This window comes from Rattus rattus, chromosome 1 (genome assembly GCF_011064425.1).
Source record: "Rattus rattus isolate New Zealand chromosome 1, Rrattus_CSIRO_v1, whole genome shotgun sequence".
Lineage (NCBI taxonomy): Eukaryota > Metazoa > Chordata > Mammalia > Rodentia > Muridae > Rattus > Rattus rattus.
In genome coordinates this window covers 24,784,209-24,801,732 of record NC_046154.1, presented here as the reverse complement: position 1 = coordinate 24,801,732, position 17,524 = coordinate 24,784,209, and the positions used below count along the sequence as shown (strand labels likewise).

The 17,524-nt window shown below is 48.4% G+C and overlaps 1 long non-coding RNA gene across 1 annotated transcript; it reads left to right on the top strand.

The window, feature by feature from the left end:
- Positions 1–1,053: 1,053 nt before the first annotated feature.
- LOC116886836 lies at positions 1,054–7,808 on the top strand. Its single transcript, XR_004386189.1, has 3 exons — positions 1,054–1,141; positions 1,937–2,024; positions 7,694–7,808. It is a non-coding gene; the product is annotated as an uncharacterized LOC116886836 (long non-coding RNA).
- Positions 7,809–17,524: the final 9,716 nt, after the last annotated feature.

Here is a 17,524-nt window from a genome sequence, read left to right as displayed (position 1 = left end):
TTGTTTTATTTATTTATTTATTTATTTATTTGGTTCTTTTTTTCGGAGCTGGGGACCGAACCCAGGGCCTTGCGCTTCCTAGGTAAGCGCTCTACCACTGAGCTAAATCCCCAGGCCCCTTTGCTGGGATTCTTGCTGTCTATTAGTAAGATGCTTCAACTGGTATCCAAGGGGGAGGGGCTGGCTCCTCCCCTCTCTTTCTCCCTCCTCCTCTCCCTCCCCTCTCGCTCTCTCTCTCCTCATCTCTCCTCTTTTCAATGTTTTCTCTGTTACTGTTTCATTCATCACTATGAGGTTACTAAGACTTTTTTTCCTTTGAGAGGCCAAATCTACAGTTGGGTGGATCTTGTTCTTCTTTTCTTTGGGCCCACACGTCTACACTTGGGTGTGTCTTTTTTCATTCATCCTCAGGCTTAACGTCCATCGGTGCTGAACATGGTGGCTCACACCCTCAGATCAGGCACGTGAGAGTCAGAGGCAGAGGCAGGCTGATCTCTGAAGCCCTCCTGGTCTATACAGTGAGTTCCAAGGCAGCCAAGACTACACAATGAAACTCTGTTTCGAAAAGCAAACAAACAAACCTTTCAATAAACTACAGCCTGCTTCCTACGGGCTTGTCTTGAAATTCTTTTCCTTGGCAAAGCCAAATATCCGCCTTTGCTTGACTGACTGAGGCTCTTAGAAGAGAGGGGACCGGCTCTGGCTGCCGCGGGAGCCGCTGCCGCTGGGGCTCCTCAGCGCTGTGGGCTGTGAGACTGGAGCCCGGTTTTTCATGCTGTGAGCTTTCACCTTCTCAGGATCTGGGACAGCAACTGCTTCTCTCTAATTCTACCAAGGACTCTGAGGGGCCAGGCTGGACCCTGCAGGGGGTGGCCATCTTGGCTGTACTCATTCTGAAGTTTGAATTCCCAGTACTTGCAGGAGAGTGCAGAGGGGACCTTTGTTAGCTAAGACTACAGCTTCCTCCTGAGGGGACTACATCCTGCTTCTCAAAGGTCCTTTTGTTCTGAGGCCTTGTTGGTCTTGGCAGCCTAGCTGGGAAGTGTCAGAGGAGAAGGGTGCTGGGAAAGGCTCAGGGCTGATGTCTGCTGTGGGAGCTGAGAGGCCTAGGACAGTGGAGGAGGCAGAGGTGGTGGGGATGGTGGGTTGGCAGGGGTCTGGGGGTCTGGGGGGTCAGCCTAGGAATGCCTTATCAAACAGTGGGTTGACCCTGGGACCCAGAGATGCCCTGTCCAGCTGTGTGCTGGGCAGTTGTGACTCTTCCTGGGATCCAAGAATTTCCAGTGAAATTCTGCTCACGGAGAAGAGTCATGGCTTCCTAGGAGAAGAAACGCTACAAGGTACAAGTGAGTGGACTCCAAGGCCCGATCCATGGGAACAGCTGAAGCCAGAGTCCGCACAACCAAACCTGAGCGACTGCCAAGTCTAGAGCTAGAGAGGGATGAGCCCCTCGGGAGGGATGGGACCCACTCACTGTAACCTCAGTGGACCAGCAGGCTGCCGCTAACCCTTGTTTCCCCCATATATAAGGGCAGTTTCTTATCCCTGATCCCTGCCTGAAACAAGGCTGTTTTCTTCAAGTGAGAGGACTCTGCGTCGACCTACCCGGGGTCAGATGACCAGTCACGTGTCACTATGATTGGTCTTGGGTTACTCTCTAGCCAATGAGACAGAAGCAAGGGTCTGTGGGGGCTTCTGGGAATGATTCTTGGCCTTAATAAGAAGAAACTTTGTGGGGCTGGAGAGATGGCTCAGCGGTTAAGAGCACTGACTGCTCTTCCAGAGGTCCTGAGTTTAAATCCCAGCAACCACACGGTGGCTCACAACCATCTGTAATGGGATCCGATGCCCTCTTCTGGTGTGTCTCACATACATAAAATATGTAAAATCTTTCAAAAAGAAGAAGAAACTTTGTTGTTTATGTCTTTTGAGATAGGGTTTCTCTGGGTAGCCCTGGCTGTCTTCCTCATCTGGTTCCCATGCAGATCCAAGGAGGACACAGGAGAAATGGCTGCCGAGCTCAGGTGAGTGGCTTGCTCAGGGTGGTTGTTACCGGTTTGGTCATTTGTGGAGGTGACATTAGGGGTTTTCACTATGATCTCCCATTCATTAAGGGTGGGAGGCCTAGGGCAGGGTAGCTCAGAGGTACAGCTCTTTCCTCCACATGACCCCAAGTTCTGACCCCAGCAATGGAAGGAAAGAGGAGAGAGAGAGAGAGAGAGAGAGAGAGAGAGAGAGAGAGAGAGAGAGAGAGAGCCTGAGCAGAGTGGAGGAGAGTTAATCTGAAGACAGATGGCCTCAGGACCTCTGAGGAATGTGAAGTCTCCTCGCCTCACAACTTGTAGTTGAGTATTCTCCCTTGTAGCCCACAGGGACTCAGCTAATTCACCTGTGTTTGGTTTCTGTTACTGGTTTATAGTAAGAAAGAATAGAAGTGAAGCCATTTGTCTTAGAACAAATCCATTTGTTCCTTTTTTGTATGTGCACTGGTGTTTTGCCTGCAAGTATGTCTATGTGAGGGCCTCAGGTCCACTGGAAGTAGAGTTACAGACAGTTGTGAGCCGCCACACGAGTGCTAGGAATTGAATCTGGGTCCTCTGGAAGAACAGCCAATGCTCTTAACGCCATCTCTCCAGCCCTAGTTAGGGTTTCTATTACTCTAATAAACACTATTAATTTCACTCCCCCTCCTGTGTCACTGCCCACCACTGACATCATCATAAGAGGTCTGAGGTAGGGTTTCTATTGCAGAAACACCATGTTCAAAAGCAAGTTGGGATAAAAGGGGGGATTTATTTCATTTTACAACTTATAGGTACATCACTGAAGGGAACCCAGGCAAGAACTCAAGGCAGGAACCTGGAGTCAGGAGCTGATGCAGAGGCTGTGGAGGGATGCTGCTTACTGACTTGCTCCTCATGGCTTGCTTGGCTGGCTCTCTCTCTTTTTTTAAAGATTTATTTTATGTATATGAGTACACCATCACTGTCTTCAGACACACCAGAAGAGGGCATCGGATCCCATTACAGATGGTTGTGAGCCACCATGTGGTTGCTGGGAATTGAACTCAGGACCTCTGGAAGAGCAGTCAGTGCTCTTAACCGCTGAGCCATCTCTCCAGCCCTTGGCTGGCTCTCTTATTGCACCCAGAACCACCAGACCAGCAGCATCACAACCCACAGTGAACTGGGCCCTCCCACATCAATCAAGAAAATGTGTCACGGGGTTGGGGATTTAGCTCAGCGGTAGAGCGCTTGCTTAGCAAGCACAAGGCCCTGGGTTCGATCCCCAGCTCCGAAAAAAAAGAAAAGAAAAGAAAAAGAAAAAGAAAAAGAAAATGTGTCACGGATTTGCCCAATCTGGTGGGACATTTCTACTGAGAATCTTTAATGAGAGTCCTCACCCCGAGGTGGTCACCGCATTGATTGCTAGTTATTCCCAAACAGTCACACCGTCCTTCTGGTTTTCTGTTACCATTTCCAACTCTCCGTGAGGGCAAGGGTGAAGTGCTATAGCGTGCGGGTTGGAGGTCTGTGGACCTTGTGTGGGGGGGGAGTGGGGAGACGTCTTCAATTGTTGATCCTTACTTTCTGCTTGCTTGAGACATGGCCTTGTTAATGTGTTCTTTAGTCCCCTGTGTCAGGCCTCCCATCTCCCCTCAGGAGTATTAGGATTACACCTGAGACTCTATCTCAAGAAGTCTAAATAAATAACTAAAAGTCAAATACAAGGTAACAATAAAAAGAGTACGTCAGTAAATATACTAACCAGTAGCATGGCCCCTGGCACCATTAGCAAGTGTGACACACGATGGTACGCGCTACGCTTTTACCAGACACAGCACAGAGTTGTTTGCGCCCTAGACACGGGAGCCATGCCTTGAGCTACAAAGTTATAATAGGGAAATTGTGCGACCAGACAGTGGGAACTCTTCGACTCCAGTATCAACTGATAGGACCACCATTCGAGAGGTTGGAAGCTGGAGGATCAGAAGCTCGAGTTCATTTGAAACTACATTAAGAGTTCAAGGCCAGCCTGGATATACGAGATGCCCCTCTCTCTGCAGCTCCTTCCCCCATAGAAGTAGAGGCTCATAGGCCTCATTAGCTTGGTCTACACAGATCAATCACTCTGTGAGTGGATGAAGTCTTCATCGATTGCGTATTATTAACAGGACAGGGCCATGTCAAGGATCCCAGGGCCTCGCAGCCGTGGGAATGGCAAGGCCTTCCTGGGTCAGGCTCAGGGATGGAAGTCCTTCCTTCCTCTGGTCCAAGTACTGGATGTTGACAGTGTGTGCTTCAGCTCCAGGACAGCAGCAGAGACTGTCCCCTACTGACATCAGCTGACGCCTCCTCCTTCATGCTGCCTATGATGAACTGGTTGTGTCTTGCCCCTCCTCCCACACTGCTGATGTGTCTCCATCAGAGCAAATGACCCACTGATCCCGGCTTTTACATCTGTTTGCCTGTAGTTTCTTCATTCCCTGTGGTCCAAATCAGGTCATTTCCAAAGCCATACAAGTGGTAGCAAATTAGTCTCTGGGATTAAGGACAACCAACATTCATTTCCTTTGTATTAGCCAGGATTCTTTAGAAGAACAGAACTTATAGAATATATATGTGTATATGTATGTGAAGGACTTGGACTTGCCAGGGAGAGCGAGAGTAGGCAGGCAGAGAGAGAGACCTAGATACCTAGAGATGCTAGAGAGAGCAATCTTCCTTCTCCCGTGTCTTTTCAAGGGACATATAGAGCTGCCAGCAGGAAGTATGGCCCAGATTAAAGGTGGGTCTTCCCGGGGTTGGGGATTTAGCTCAGTGGTAGAGTGCTTGCCTAGGAAGCGCAAGGCCCTGGGTTCGGTCCCCAGCTCCGGAAAAAAAAAGAAAAAAAAAAAAAAAAAAAGAGGTGGGTCTTCCCACCTCAAAAGATCCAGATTAGAACTGGTTCTTCCCAGTTCAGTGGATTTAATTAAGAAAAAAGTCCTCAGCTGTGTGGTGGTGGCACCTTCCAGTACTCAGGAAGAGGCAAGGTGGCTTTCTGAATTCAAAGCCGGCTTGCTCTGTAGAGCAAGCTCCAGAACAGCCAGGGCTATATAGTGAAACCCTGTCTCAAAAAGCAAAGCAAAACAAAATAAAAACAAGAAAGAAAGAAGGACGGAAGGAAGAAGGAAGGAGGAAGGAAGGAGGAAGAAGGAAGTTCTCACATGTGTATCTAGCTGCTTGAGTTTTAGTTAATTCCAGATGTAGTCAGATTGACAATCAAGAAAAGCCATCACATCTCTATCTGGTTATTTACTACAGTTATGCCCAAATTGCAGGGACTCCAAAGACCACTGAGAAGCCAGTTCTGATGCAAACACACAAGGATCTTTATTAGGAGCTTGCAAGCAAGGACTCTCACTGTTGCTGTTGGCATGGGTCAGAAGTGAGAGCCCCAAGTCTAGGGGTGCAGGTCTTTATTGTAGTTACAGCAAGCTTGGGGAATTTCCATATGGGCCAGCGAGTGAATATTTTAATAATTGCATTTCTGGTGTAATCTGCAGGAACCACACAGAGTCAAAACCACCTGACAAACAGGATGGCTAGGTTATCTATTTACTGCAGGATGTCTCAGGTTATCTCTATGAACCTTGACCCTGCTGTTGCAGCCTGAGTGGCTGTTGCTGGTGGGGAGGGGGGTGGAATGCCATAGAATGTTTGCTCAGGTGGACTTTGTGCACTCTCAAAAATGGAGTAGGTTGGGCTTTACACTACCTTGCTCCAAAACCCCAGTTTCAGGCTGTTTGCATGAATCCTAGAATGTTAAATAAAAATAATTTTTTAAAGGTTTACTCATTATCTATAAGTACACTGTTGCTCTCTTCAGACACACCCGAAGAGGGCATCAGATCTCATTACAGATGGTTGTGAGCCACCATGTGGTTGCTGGGATTTGAACTCAGGACCTCTGGAAGAGCAGTCAGGGCTCCTAACCGCTGAGTCATCTCTCCAGCTCCATAAAAATAATTTTAAAATAGTGTTGCATAGAATCAGACTAGAAAGAAAATTGAGATGGGAACATAGGAAGGAAAGACAGACAACAGGAGGGAAAGATGGACAAAAAGAGGGAAAGACGGACAACAGGAGGGTTAGAGCAAAAGGGTCGGATGCTGGGAGATGTTCCTGCTGGGAGAGGAGCTTGGGGGTAGCATGAGAGTTCAGGATGAGGCCAATGAGATGGTCAAGGAAGATGCCTAAGCCAGACTCAGGGATGCAGTTTTAAAAGATTGATTGATTGATTGATTGATGATTGATTGACTATATAGCTTAGTTTCTATTGCTGTGGTAATGACTGGCCAAAAGCAATTTGGGGAGAAAAAGGTCTGTTTTAGCTAACCCTCACGCCAGTCTCCATTAGGAGAGAAGTTCCACAGGCTTACCCATGATGCTTTTGCCCACAGGGTGGTCTGGCTGGGGAATTTTCTCCGTCCAGGCGTCCTCTTTCCAGAAGACTGTAGCTGGTATCAGGTTGACTAGAAACTAACCAGGACAGAGTGTTTTGTCTGTATATATACCTGTGTACCACAAATGTGCCCAGTGTCTTCAGAGGTCAGAAGAGGGCACCAATCATCTAGGACAAGCTGTTGTGAGCTGCCGTGTGGTTGCTGGGAACCAAACCGAGGTCTTCCAGGAGAGCAGCCAGTGATCTTAACCACTGAGCCATCTCTCCAGCCCAAGATCCCTTGTGTTTTGCTTTGGTTTGGTTTTTTGGTTTTTTTTTTTTTTGGTTTGGTTTGTTTTTTAGATTGTATATTTTTAACACAAGTTCAAGGTGATTCTAAAAGAGGTACTCACTGAGCACATTTTACAAAACTTTGAGGGGCCTAGAAGAATGCTAGACCTTGAGACAGCTCTTTAGAGAGAAAGAGTGGGACAGAACGGCTTAAGCAGTTCTCAGAGAACCAGGAAGGTTCACGAAAGAGTGGGCAGGTGATGGATGTGCTCTGAGAACTTGCTGGTAAATCATTCTCGGCTGCAGAGAAGAATCCCTTCCGCTCCGAACAGCTACCTCAGCGACCTCACCTGTCCTAGGACCTGCCCACCTGGACACCACCGTGGCTACAGCTCCACCTCTCCCCTGGCCATTGTGGATTGGACCAGATGTAGATGCAGGGCTCAGCTAGACCAATCCGGTTCTTTCTACCAGTAAACCGGAGCGGTGGTAGGGTGCCTTGAGTTTGTGCATGTAGTATGTATCTATGTGTGTGCCAGTGTATTCATGCGTGTGTGTGCAGATGTGTTCGTGTGTGTGCAGGTATACATGTGAGGGAGGACACTTGGACACATGTATGGGTGTGCATATAGCGACCAGAGAAAAACCTCAGGTGTCGTTCCTCAAGAGCTGTCCATGTTTTTCATTTGTTTGTTTGTTTTTTGAGACAGGGTCTCTCGTTGGCCTGGAGCTTGCCAAGAGCTAGGTTGGCTCACCGGAAAGCCATTGGGATCCAACTGTTTCTACCTCTCCAGCAACTGGGGTTACAAGTGCCCACCATTGTGCCTGGCCTCCTTTCCTTCTAAACATAGTGTGGTGGTTTGAATATGCTTGGCCCAGGGAGAGGCACTCTTAGGGGGTGTGGCTTTGTTGGAGTAGGTGTGGTCTTGTTGGAAGAACTGTGTCACTATGGGAGTGGACTTCAAGTCCCTCCTTCTAGCTGCCTGGAAGCCAGCCTTCTCCTGTTTGCCTGCAGAACAAGATGTCCTCTTGACTCCTCCAGCACCATGTCTGCCTGGATGCTTCCTGCCTTGATAATAATGGACTGAACCTCTGAACCTGTAAGCCAGCCCCACTTAAATGTTGTCATTTCTAAAAAAATTTTTTTTCTTTTCTATTTTTCGGAGCTGGGGACCGAACCCAGGGCCTTGCGATTGCTAGGCAAGCGCTCTACCACTGAGCTAAATCCCCAACCTCTGAGCTAAATCCCCATCCAAATGTTGTCATTTCTAACAGTTGCTATGGTCATGGTGTCTCTTCACAGCCATGGAAACTCTAACTAAGACATACAGGTTCTGGGTATTGAACTCAGGTCCTCACTGCTTGAAGGCAAGCTCTCTACCGACTGAGATGTGACTGCAGCCTGAGTCTGTCGTACCATGAACCCCAGCTGTCAATGTCCAGACCACTGGTCCCCGACCTTCCTGAATCTTGGCTCTTGTGACACACGCTCATCCCGCCTTCTGGTGAAGGGACCCCCATCACTGGCCTCCAGATGAACTGTAGCAGGCCAGCAGAGAGGGCTCAGAACATTTGCTGGGTCAGTGGCTTTGTTGAAGAGCTGCCTCACCTGGGTGGTAACTGGAGCCCACTGCCTGATACAGGAAGTAAAGTTGGGGGCTGAGGGACAGGAAGAAGAGAGTCATTGGGGCTTGGCAGATTCATCCCCCTTCAGTCCCACGCTGGAAGCAGACCTGGATCAGACCACTCAGATGGTTCTAGAAGGCGAGAAAACATGGTCTGTGAGCTTCTCTCTCATCCCTATTGATTTATGTAAAAGCTAGCACGGTAGCCAGGCTGCAGAAGGTTCCAGCAATCCCTCGACATGTTCTCCCCGTTAAATAGAAGTGACGTGGGTGACCAATAAGATAGAGCAGGAGTGAAGACACGAGATTGTCCAAGTTAAATTATGAGAGAGAATGGGGCTTCCCCCTCCCTGCCTTGGACAACAGCCTTTCAGGGAAGCCAGGCATTTTGTGAGGACCCACAAAATGGAACACACCCAGACACCCAATTCTCAAAACAAAGGAGATTTATTACCCCTGAGGGACAAGCAAGGGGAGTGATGCCCCTGGATCAGACCAAGGAAACAGCAGGTGCGTCTGCAGAAATCGTTTGTTTTAACGAGGAAAGGGGGAAGTCTGTGCTTGATTGGACGGCTTAGCTGGTGTAAACGAATAGAGAATGTTGATAGCTGGGCCTTGGTGTTTAGTCTCAAGAATGAGTCAGTGGCCAAATAAGGGAATAGACCTTGGGGCGAGCTTTAGGAATGCAATCTAATCATTTCGCAAGGGAGAGGGAAGGGCAAAAGCTGCCAGCGCCATGTTTCCCATGACTGGGCCTGTCAGAGAGCACTTCAATGGCGGCTGCCCACTACCCCTGTTGGTCCTCTCCTCCCTGGGTTGGCTGAGGGGAGGCATATTCACTCCAGCACTCTCTGCCTGTTAAACTGAGGTGGGCTGGGTTTCACATGCTCCTGCAGCCTTCTGGAGAGCAGGGCAGACCCTAAGGAGCTGAGTTTCCATGCTGCGGAGCTCACAGGAAGTTCAAGGACAGGCCAGGGCAAGCAGACGGTGAGACACAAGAACGTTCCAGCCACCTGCCGACCTCAGGTGTGGTGGCTCATGCCTGTAATCCCAGCCTTCGGAAAACTAGGCAAGCGGATTGCTCTGCGTTCAAAACCGTGTCTGTGAGTTGCAGACCAATGTCTGGGTAGCTGAGCGGTGGCATCTCCCACAGTCCGGACAGCCCCTGAGGGAGGGAGGAGGAGGCTGCTCGACACCTGAGAGGTCAGGCGGGCTTGAGGGAAGTTACAGAACTAAAGTCCGTTAGTCAAGCTCCAGTGAGAATTTTCTAGAAAGTGAGACACAAGGAGGTAGGTGGAGGTGGAGTGAGTAGCACCATGAGATGACAGCATTCAGCTACTCGGAGTAAGTGGGCACCTGCTCTCTCCTGAGCAGCACAGACATTTTAGGGGAGAACTCAAGAATGTGTCCAGCTGCATGTTTCTGGTACTTAAAAGAATGACTGAATCAGTGACCAACCAGATTTGTGGTCCTGTGTAGTCCTGCAGCCAGACTCGTGGAGGTCAGCAAGGGTCAAAAATTAGGTGGGCCCACAAGATGCATCCATGAATTCCCTCCGGAAAGCTGATCGTTTGCCACAGCGCCACCTGCTGGCTGGTTCTGACTGTGGCCAGAATTGGAAGTTGTTGTCTGAAAGGTGAATGGGATGCTGGGAAAAGGGGGACACCCTTCAAATGATCTGTCCTGCTAAAAACAATTAGTGCCTGATTCATCTTCATCCTCCTGAGGGTCAGCCAAAACGAACGAACAACAAACGAAACATGGTGGGTGTTGTGTGCCTGTAACCCCTACACTTGGAAGGTGAATCAGGAAGGATCATGAGTTCAAGGCCAGCCTGGGCTACATAGTGAGGCTACTCCTAAAGCAAATATAAAACAAACATATGCCTTGCAACAGGCAGAGGTTTCCTGGCACCTGTCCTCCTGGAGAAAGGTTGGATGTTAGCCTGGTGGGCTTCAGAGCTTTGATTTTTCTAAAGGAGGGGATGTGCTTTGGGTGGGCCAACTCTACCACTGTGTAGGGATAAAACCAACTTAAAGAAAACCTATGGCGGGTCCAGAGGACAGATGGCTTAGCTGTTACGAGCACCTGATGGTCTTGGGGAGGACCAGAATTTGTTCCCAGCACTTAGCATGGGCAGCTCACACCACCTCTAGCTCCAGTTCCAGGGGATCTGCTGCCCCCTGCTGGTCTCCACTGGCACTTCACACTTTCCTGCCCCCACACACTCAAATAAATCTTTTTTGAAAATCGCAATGTGCCAGGAGGTGGTTGCACACATCCTTAATCCCAGCACTCAGGAGGCAGAGGCAGGTAGATCTCTGAGCTCGAGGCCAGATTGGTCTACACAGTGAGTTCCAGGACAGCAATGGCTGTACAGGGAAACCTGTCTCAAAACAACAACAACAAAATCATAATATGCTAAGTGTGGCGGCACATGTCTTAATCCCAGCACTTGGTCAGCAGAGGCAGGTGAGTCTCTGAGTTCGAGACCAACCTGGTCTGCATACAGAGTTCCAGGGCAGGCAGGACTACACGGAGAAACCTTGTTTTGCTAGACAGACAGACAGACACCATAAAGCAAATGACTCCTTTTCAGGAGAAATAACACTTATTGGAAAGGTCAAGTTCACATTTAAAATTATTATTTTGTCTTGCTGTCTCCTAATTAGCAAGTTCACAAAAGTCTTTGGCATGAGTTCACTGTTTTATTTGTGTAAGGGGTTTGAGTTAACCTTGTTGAAAATTACACTTGGTTTAAGACTAGTGTGATCCCAGAACTTGGAAGGTAAAGGATTGGGAGTTCAAAGTCATCCTCAGCTATGTAGGGGATTTAAGGCTAGCCTGGGATACATAAGATTCTATCTCACAACATTAAGAAAGAAAGAAAGAAAGAAAGAAAGAAAGAAAGAAAGAAAGAAAGAAAGAAAGAAAGACAGAAAGAAAGAAAGAAGGCACTGAGAGATGGCTCGGCAGTTAGGAGCACTGGCTGCTCCTAACTTGTTTTGTTGAAAAAAGATCTTCATGTGCAGCTGAAGCCAACCTCCGTTTGAGATCCTCCTGCCTCAGACACACATATAAGGCCACAGAAAGAAGTCTCATTTAACTTTGCCTGCTTTCCCTTCCTCTCGAAGGAATAGGGTCTGCTCAGAAGAAAATGGCCCCAACACTGGAGGACTGAGGAGAAAGTCAGGGACTGGATGCTTGAACATAGACAAGAAAGCCCACCAGACAAATTGAGAGGGGGAGAGAGGATGGAGTGACTGGACTTTGTCCTGGCCCCAGAACGAAGAACCCTAGCTGGAGCTGGCTACCTACTCTTTTGGTCTCCACTTTGGAACTAAACAATTTCCTCCTAGAATGACATACTGAATTCCACACCAATCGGGATCTTGGCGCCACCTTGTGGCTATTTCTGGAACTGCGCATCCACACTGATCCCGCTCAAGCCAAAGGCAAAAGCACCTTCCTTGTACACATTGTCTCTTTTCTCATTTCCTGTTCTCCTTTTCTTTTTACTTACGGCCCTGATACGAATTCCAGGTCTCTTCTGTCTCTTTCCTCGTTTTCTGTTCTCCTTTTCTTTTTACTTACAGCCCTGGTACGAATTCCAGGTCTCTTCTCTTGCCAGACAAGTGCTCTACCGCTGAGCTACACTCCCACACAGCCTTCTTTTCTATTTATTGAGCACTGACTGTATGCTAGGTTCTGTACAACTTGTTTCCTTCAGTATAGCTTTCTTTTTCTTTTCTTTTCTTTTTTTTAAAAAGATTTTTATTTATTTATTGTATATAAGTACACTGTAGCTGTCTTCAGACACGCCAGAAGAGGGCATTGGATCTCATTACAGATGGTTGTGAGCCACCATGTGGTTGCTGGGAATTGAACTCAGGACCTCTGGAAGAGCAGTCAGTGCTCTTAACCACTGAGCCATCTCTCCAGCCCCTTCTTTTCTTTTCTTAAAAAACATTTATTTATTATTTATACATCATACAGCCTTCTCCCTGCATATATGCCTGCAGGCCAGAAGAGGGCACCAGATCTCATTATAGATGGTTGTGAGCCACCATATGTTTGCTGGGATTTGAACTCAGGACCTCTAGAAGAGCAGTGTTCTTAACCGCTGAGCCATCTCTCCAGCCCCGGTACAACCTTTATAGTCCAGTAATGCTCTCACTTTACAGCTGTGGAAAATGAGGCACAGAAAGACCAGGTTTCCCCCAAGCAAATGCAAACAGCATTGTCAGTACGAGAGGGGCAGTGGTCCTACCTACCTGAGCTTGGGACAGTTCGGCTCAAATACAAATGTTTGGGGTGCTGTATAAAACCCTGAGCTGGGCTGGGCATTGTGGCACATGTCTTTCATTCCAGCACTCAGAGGCAGGTGGATGTCTGTGAGTTTGAGGCCAGCCTAGTCTACAGAGTGAGTTCCAGGACAGACAGAGATACACAGAGAAAAGGTTTTCTCTGTGTTGAGAAACAAAGATCAAAAACAACAAAACAAACAAAAACGAGTAAGATAAAACAAACAAAACCCGGGGTTGGGGATTTAGCTCAGTGGTAGAGCGCTTGCCTAGCAAGCGCAAGGCCCTGGGTTCGGTCCCCAGCTCCGAAAAAAAGAAAAGAAAAAAAAAAACAAAAAACAAAAAACCCAAGTAAGACAAATGGCGGCAGCAGAGGCTTGTCCTCACCCAAGAAGTCTTCACGTAACCCTGAGTGCTTTGCAAGAGGGAGACACGGAAGTTTAGGGAGCCCAGGGGAGGTATGGTGGGGTGCAGGATCTTCAGGGCAGGCTGCGGAGTGAAGCAGAGACCTATGACGAAATGTAGAAGCCTTGGGAGATGGTTCAGTTTGTAATGTGCTTGCCACGCAAGCATGAGGGCCCAAGTTCCGGTTCCCGACACTCACTAAAAACAAAAAACAAAACCCAAGAGCAGCCCCATGCACGCACCTCACCTCTAACCCCAACGCTGGGGAGGCAGAGGTGAGAGGAGCCAATCAAAGTTAACCCCAGTCCTGAGGAGGCAGAGGTGGGAGGAGCCAGTCAAAGCTAAAGATTCAGTAAGAGACCCGTGCCTTAAAGCTCAGGTGGAGCACACTTGAGAAAGGCACCCCCTGTCACCCTCTTGGCCAGGAATGTGGCAACAAGTGCCAGACATAGAGGCAGGAACACGAAAGCTCGCAATTGAACTGTAAGCAGGAAACAGAACGGGCAAACTGGGAATAGCAAGAGTCACTTCCTCCAAGGCCATCATGCCTCCTATGCCTCCCCCAAACAGCGCCACCAACTGGGAACCAAGTATTCCAAAGCCCGAGACTGTGGGGGACATCTCATTAAAACCGCCACATACACATACATGTGTGTGCCCCCAGACACGTGAACACAGTCTAAGGAAGAGAGAGGAGAAGATGAAAACAGTTCTACTGGTTAAAAACACTTGCAATCCAAACCTAATGGCGGAAACTAGATCCCCAGAGCACATGTCATAGTCACACAGTCATAGCACAGCCTCCGGCAAGATGGGAGGCAGAGAGAGGCGAAGCAGCCAGGAGCTCCTGGGCCCGCCAGCCTGCAGCACACAGCGCGGCTGTCAACCAGAGACCCTGCCTCAAAAACAAGGAGGACAGGAGAAACTGTCCGCTGACTTCACACCTCTAGTTCTGCACACATATACCAAACGCTATAATTTTTTGAAGACTTTTTTTTTTCAAGACAAGGTTTCTCAGTGTAGCCCTGGCTGTCTTAGAACCAGACTGGCTTCAAACTCAGAGATCTGTCTGCCTCTGCCCAAGGCATGCGTCACCATACCTGGCTAAAGACTTATTTTTTAAGATTAAAAGAAAAAAAAAAAGGGCTGGAGAGATGGCTCAGTGGTTAAGAGCACTGACTGGTCTTCCAGAGGTCCTGAGTTCAATTCCCAGCAACCACATGGTGGCTCACAACCATCTGTAATGAGATCTGATGCCCTCTTCTGGTGTGTCTGGAAGCTATAGTGTATTCATAAATAAAAGGAAGTAAATAAGTATTTTTTAAAAACCTTTTATTTTATTTTATATATAGGACTTTTCCCTGCATGTGTGTCTGTGTATCACGAGAATGCCTGGTGCCTGCAGAGGCCAGAATCAGACATCAGATCCCCTGGAACTGGAGTTACAGATGATTATGAACCGTTGTGTGGGTTCTAGGAACCAAACCTGAGTCTTCTACTGTAACAGTCGGGTGCTTTTAACTGCTGAGTCATCTGTTCAACCAAATTCATTTTATTTTTAATCGTGTGTTTCACTATCCCTCAGTGTGTGGATATATGTGGTGTCTGCAGAGGCCAGAGGAGGATGTCAGGAAGCTGCCAGTGTGTGCTCAGTGCCTCTGGGAGAGCAGTAAGCACCCTTGGCTTGGCGTTTTGGTTTTTTGGTTGGTGTTTGGTTGGTTGGCGGTTTGGTTGGTTTTTTGAAACAGGGTTCCTCTGTGTAGCCCTGGCTGTTCTGGAGTTTGCTCTGTAGACCAGGTTGGCCTCGAACTCAGAGATCTGCCTGCTTAAAGGCGTGTACCACCACACCAGGTGTCCAGTGCACAGTCTTAACTGCTGAAACATCTCTCCACCTGCTCCCCCCTACCTCCTGAGCCATCTCTCCAGCCCCCGACATGTTCTTTTTTTAAAAAATACCATCTGTTGTTTTATTTACTTTCAATTGCATCTTGTTTACTTATTTTTTGCATGCAGAGGAAAGGGCTCCATGTGCTGCCGTGGGGGGGTCACAGGACAACTCTCTGTTGTTGGTTCTCGCCTTCCACTATGTGAGACGTGGGACTTGAACTCAGGTTGTCAGGCTTGGAGGCAGGCACCTTTATCCAGACCCTCTGTCTCTATTTCTGACAATTTCTTAAATATGGGGAGGATCAGCTAGACATGCAAATGTATGAAACGGGAGAATGTGAGCTTGAGGCCTGGGCTTCGTATGGGGAGCTTGGGGTGAGGGGAGAGGGGAATACAGTAAAACTATCTCAAAAAAGAAGGAAAAGAAGAAGAAGAAGAGGAGGAGGAGGAAGAGGAGGGGGAGGAGGAGGAGGAGGAGGAGGAGGAAGAAGAAGAAGAAGAAGAAGAAGAAGAAGAAGAAGAAGAAGAAGAAGAAGAAGAAGAAGAAGAAGAAGAAGAAGAAGAAGAAGAAGACGACGACGACGACGACGACGACGACGACAACAACAGGGCTGGAGAGATGGTTCAGCGGTTAAGAGCACTGACTGCTCTTCTAGAGGTCCTGAGTTCAATTCCCAGCAACCACATGGTGGCTCACAACCATCTGTAATGGGATCTGATGCTGCCTTCTGGTGTGTCTGAAGATGGCTAGAGTGTACTCATATATAGTAAATAAATAAATGTTTTTTAAAAAGACAGGGGAAAAGGGAAGGGAACATGGTTTGCAGTTTCAAATAGGGTAGTATGTAGGACTTACTGCAAGAGATCTTTGTCCATGTGGGCGTTGCTTGCCTTTAATCCCGTCACCTGGGAGGCAGAGGTAGGTGAGTGTCTGAGTTTTATGCCAGCCTGGTCTACATGACAAATTCCAGGATAGCCTGGTCTACATAGTGAGACTCTGTTTCAAAAAGAAAAAGAGAGAGGGAGCCTTCGAATAGAAATCAGAGGATGTGGCGGGGCGGGCCATGAGGACCTCTGAGGGAGGGATGTCTCAAGTAGACGGGGCAGCAAGTACAAAGGCCCTGGGGTAGCACGGTAACACAGGCAGTTAGTTTTCTGACCGGGTGGAAATGAGTCAGGGAAATAAAGCAAGGAGGCCAGATGTGGGAAAGCCTCCCAGACAGGGGTACCCAGAGGAAGCTGTGGCCTCTGTGACAGAGACATACGTGGAGAGAGGAGGCGCAGGACTGCCTTCCCCGGCTTTGCATTTGCGTCCCATTACCCGACCACACCTCCTGCGGCGCAGAGGAATTAATATTTTCTATAAATCCTGTAATTATCCCGTGAATAGCACAATTAAGCTGCATTACATTTTGTGCCTGTTCTAAGCTTTCATTCGTTAGACGTAAACATTTAAAATGCGCTGTGCTCTCCGCAAGCTTCCGTCCCCCCCCCCTTTTTTTTTTATTTAATACGATGGAAACCTAAAATGAGAAGCCACGGGGGCTCTCCTTGTCCTCCAAGGGGCTCTGGGGAGAAGGCTGGGGCTCACACCCACACACAAACACACAGCTTCCCACCCTCGCACTAACCCACACCCACCCACAGAGCCCCACCAGAGCTGAGAGCCTGAGACCTAGTCCCCTGCCAGCTCAGGGTGACCTTGGGCAAATCATCACAGCGTTTTCCTCTCTCCTGGCCCCTGACACTTCAACACATTTTGGCATCCCTGGTCCTTAACTACAAAATGGGCAGAGGTTAGTGTGTCCACTGCAAACAGGTAAACTGAGGCTCTGATAGGTGTAGCTGCTGAAGAAATCTAAGGAGACGGAGAGAGGAGGTTGAAAGTGTGGCTCAGTGGTTTGAGGCTTGCTTTGCTAGTCTATATGAGGCCCAGGGGTCCGTCCTCAGCCCGGCAAGAAGAAGAGAGAAGGGCAGAAGAGAGGCGCACAGGACCTCAGGCCAGCCTGCGGTTGAGCCCCTAACCCACATTTATTTATCTTGGTCCAATGATAAAATCTCCTAGATCCTTGTCTGATGGCACAGTGTCCACAGTGGCGGTGATCGTGACCCTAGTTCCTACCTTGTGATTTGATATTGCCAAGAGGTAAGGTAAAACCTTTATTATTATTATTATTATTATTATTATTATTATTATTATTATTATTATTATTCAGTCTTACCAAGTCTCATGATCCTGGAAGGGGACAGGCAACAGGCAGGATGGGAGGAAAGCCCCCAGGTCAGACCCAGCCTGGCCACACCCGGCTGTGGGGACAGTGGTTATTTTGCGGTCACTGTTTGTCTGTTTGGTTTGGTTCTTTGTCTTTCTGAACCAGGATTTCAGGCTGGCTTGGGACTTGCTTTGTAGACGCTGAACTCGAGTTCCTGGTCTGGTTGCTCCACCTCCCAGGTGCTGGGATTACCCACGTACCTCTGTGCTTGGTTTAGGATGTCCTGGGCTTTGTGTGCACCGGCAAGCGCGCTACCCACTGAACCACAGCTGCCGCTACTGTACTGTGGATGGGTTTGTGCTCATTCATCCTCCAC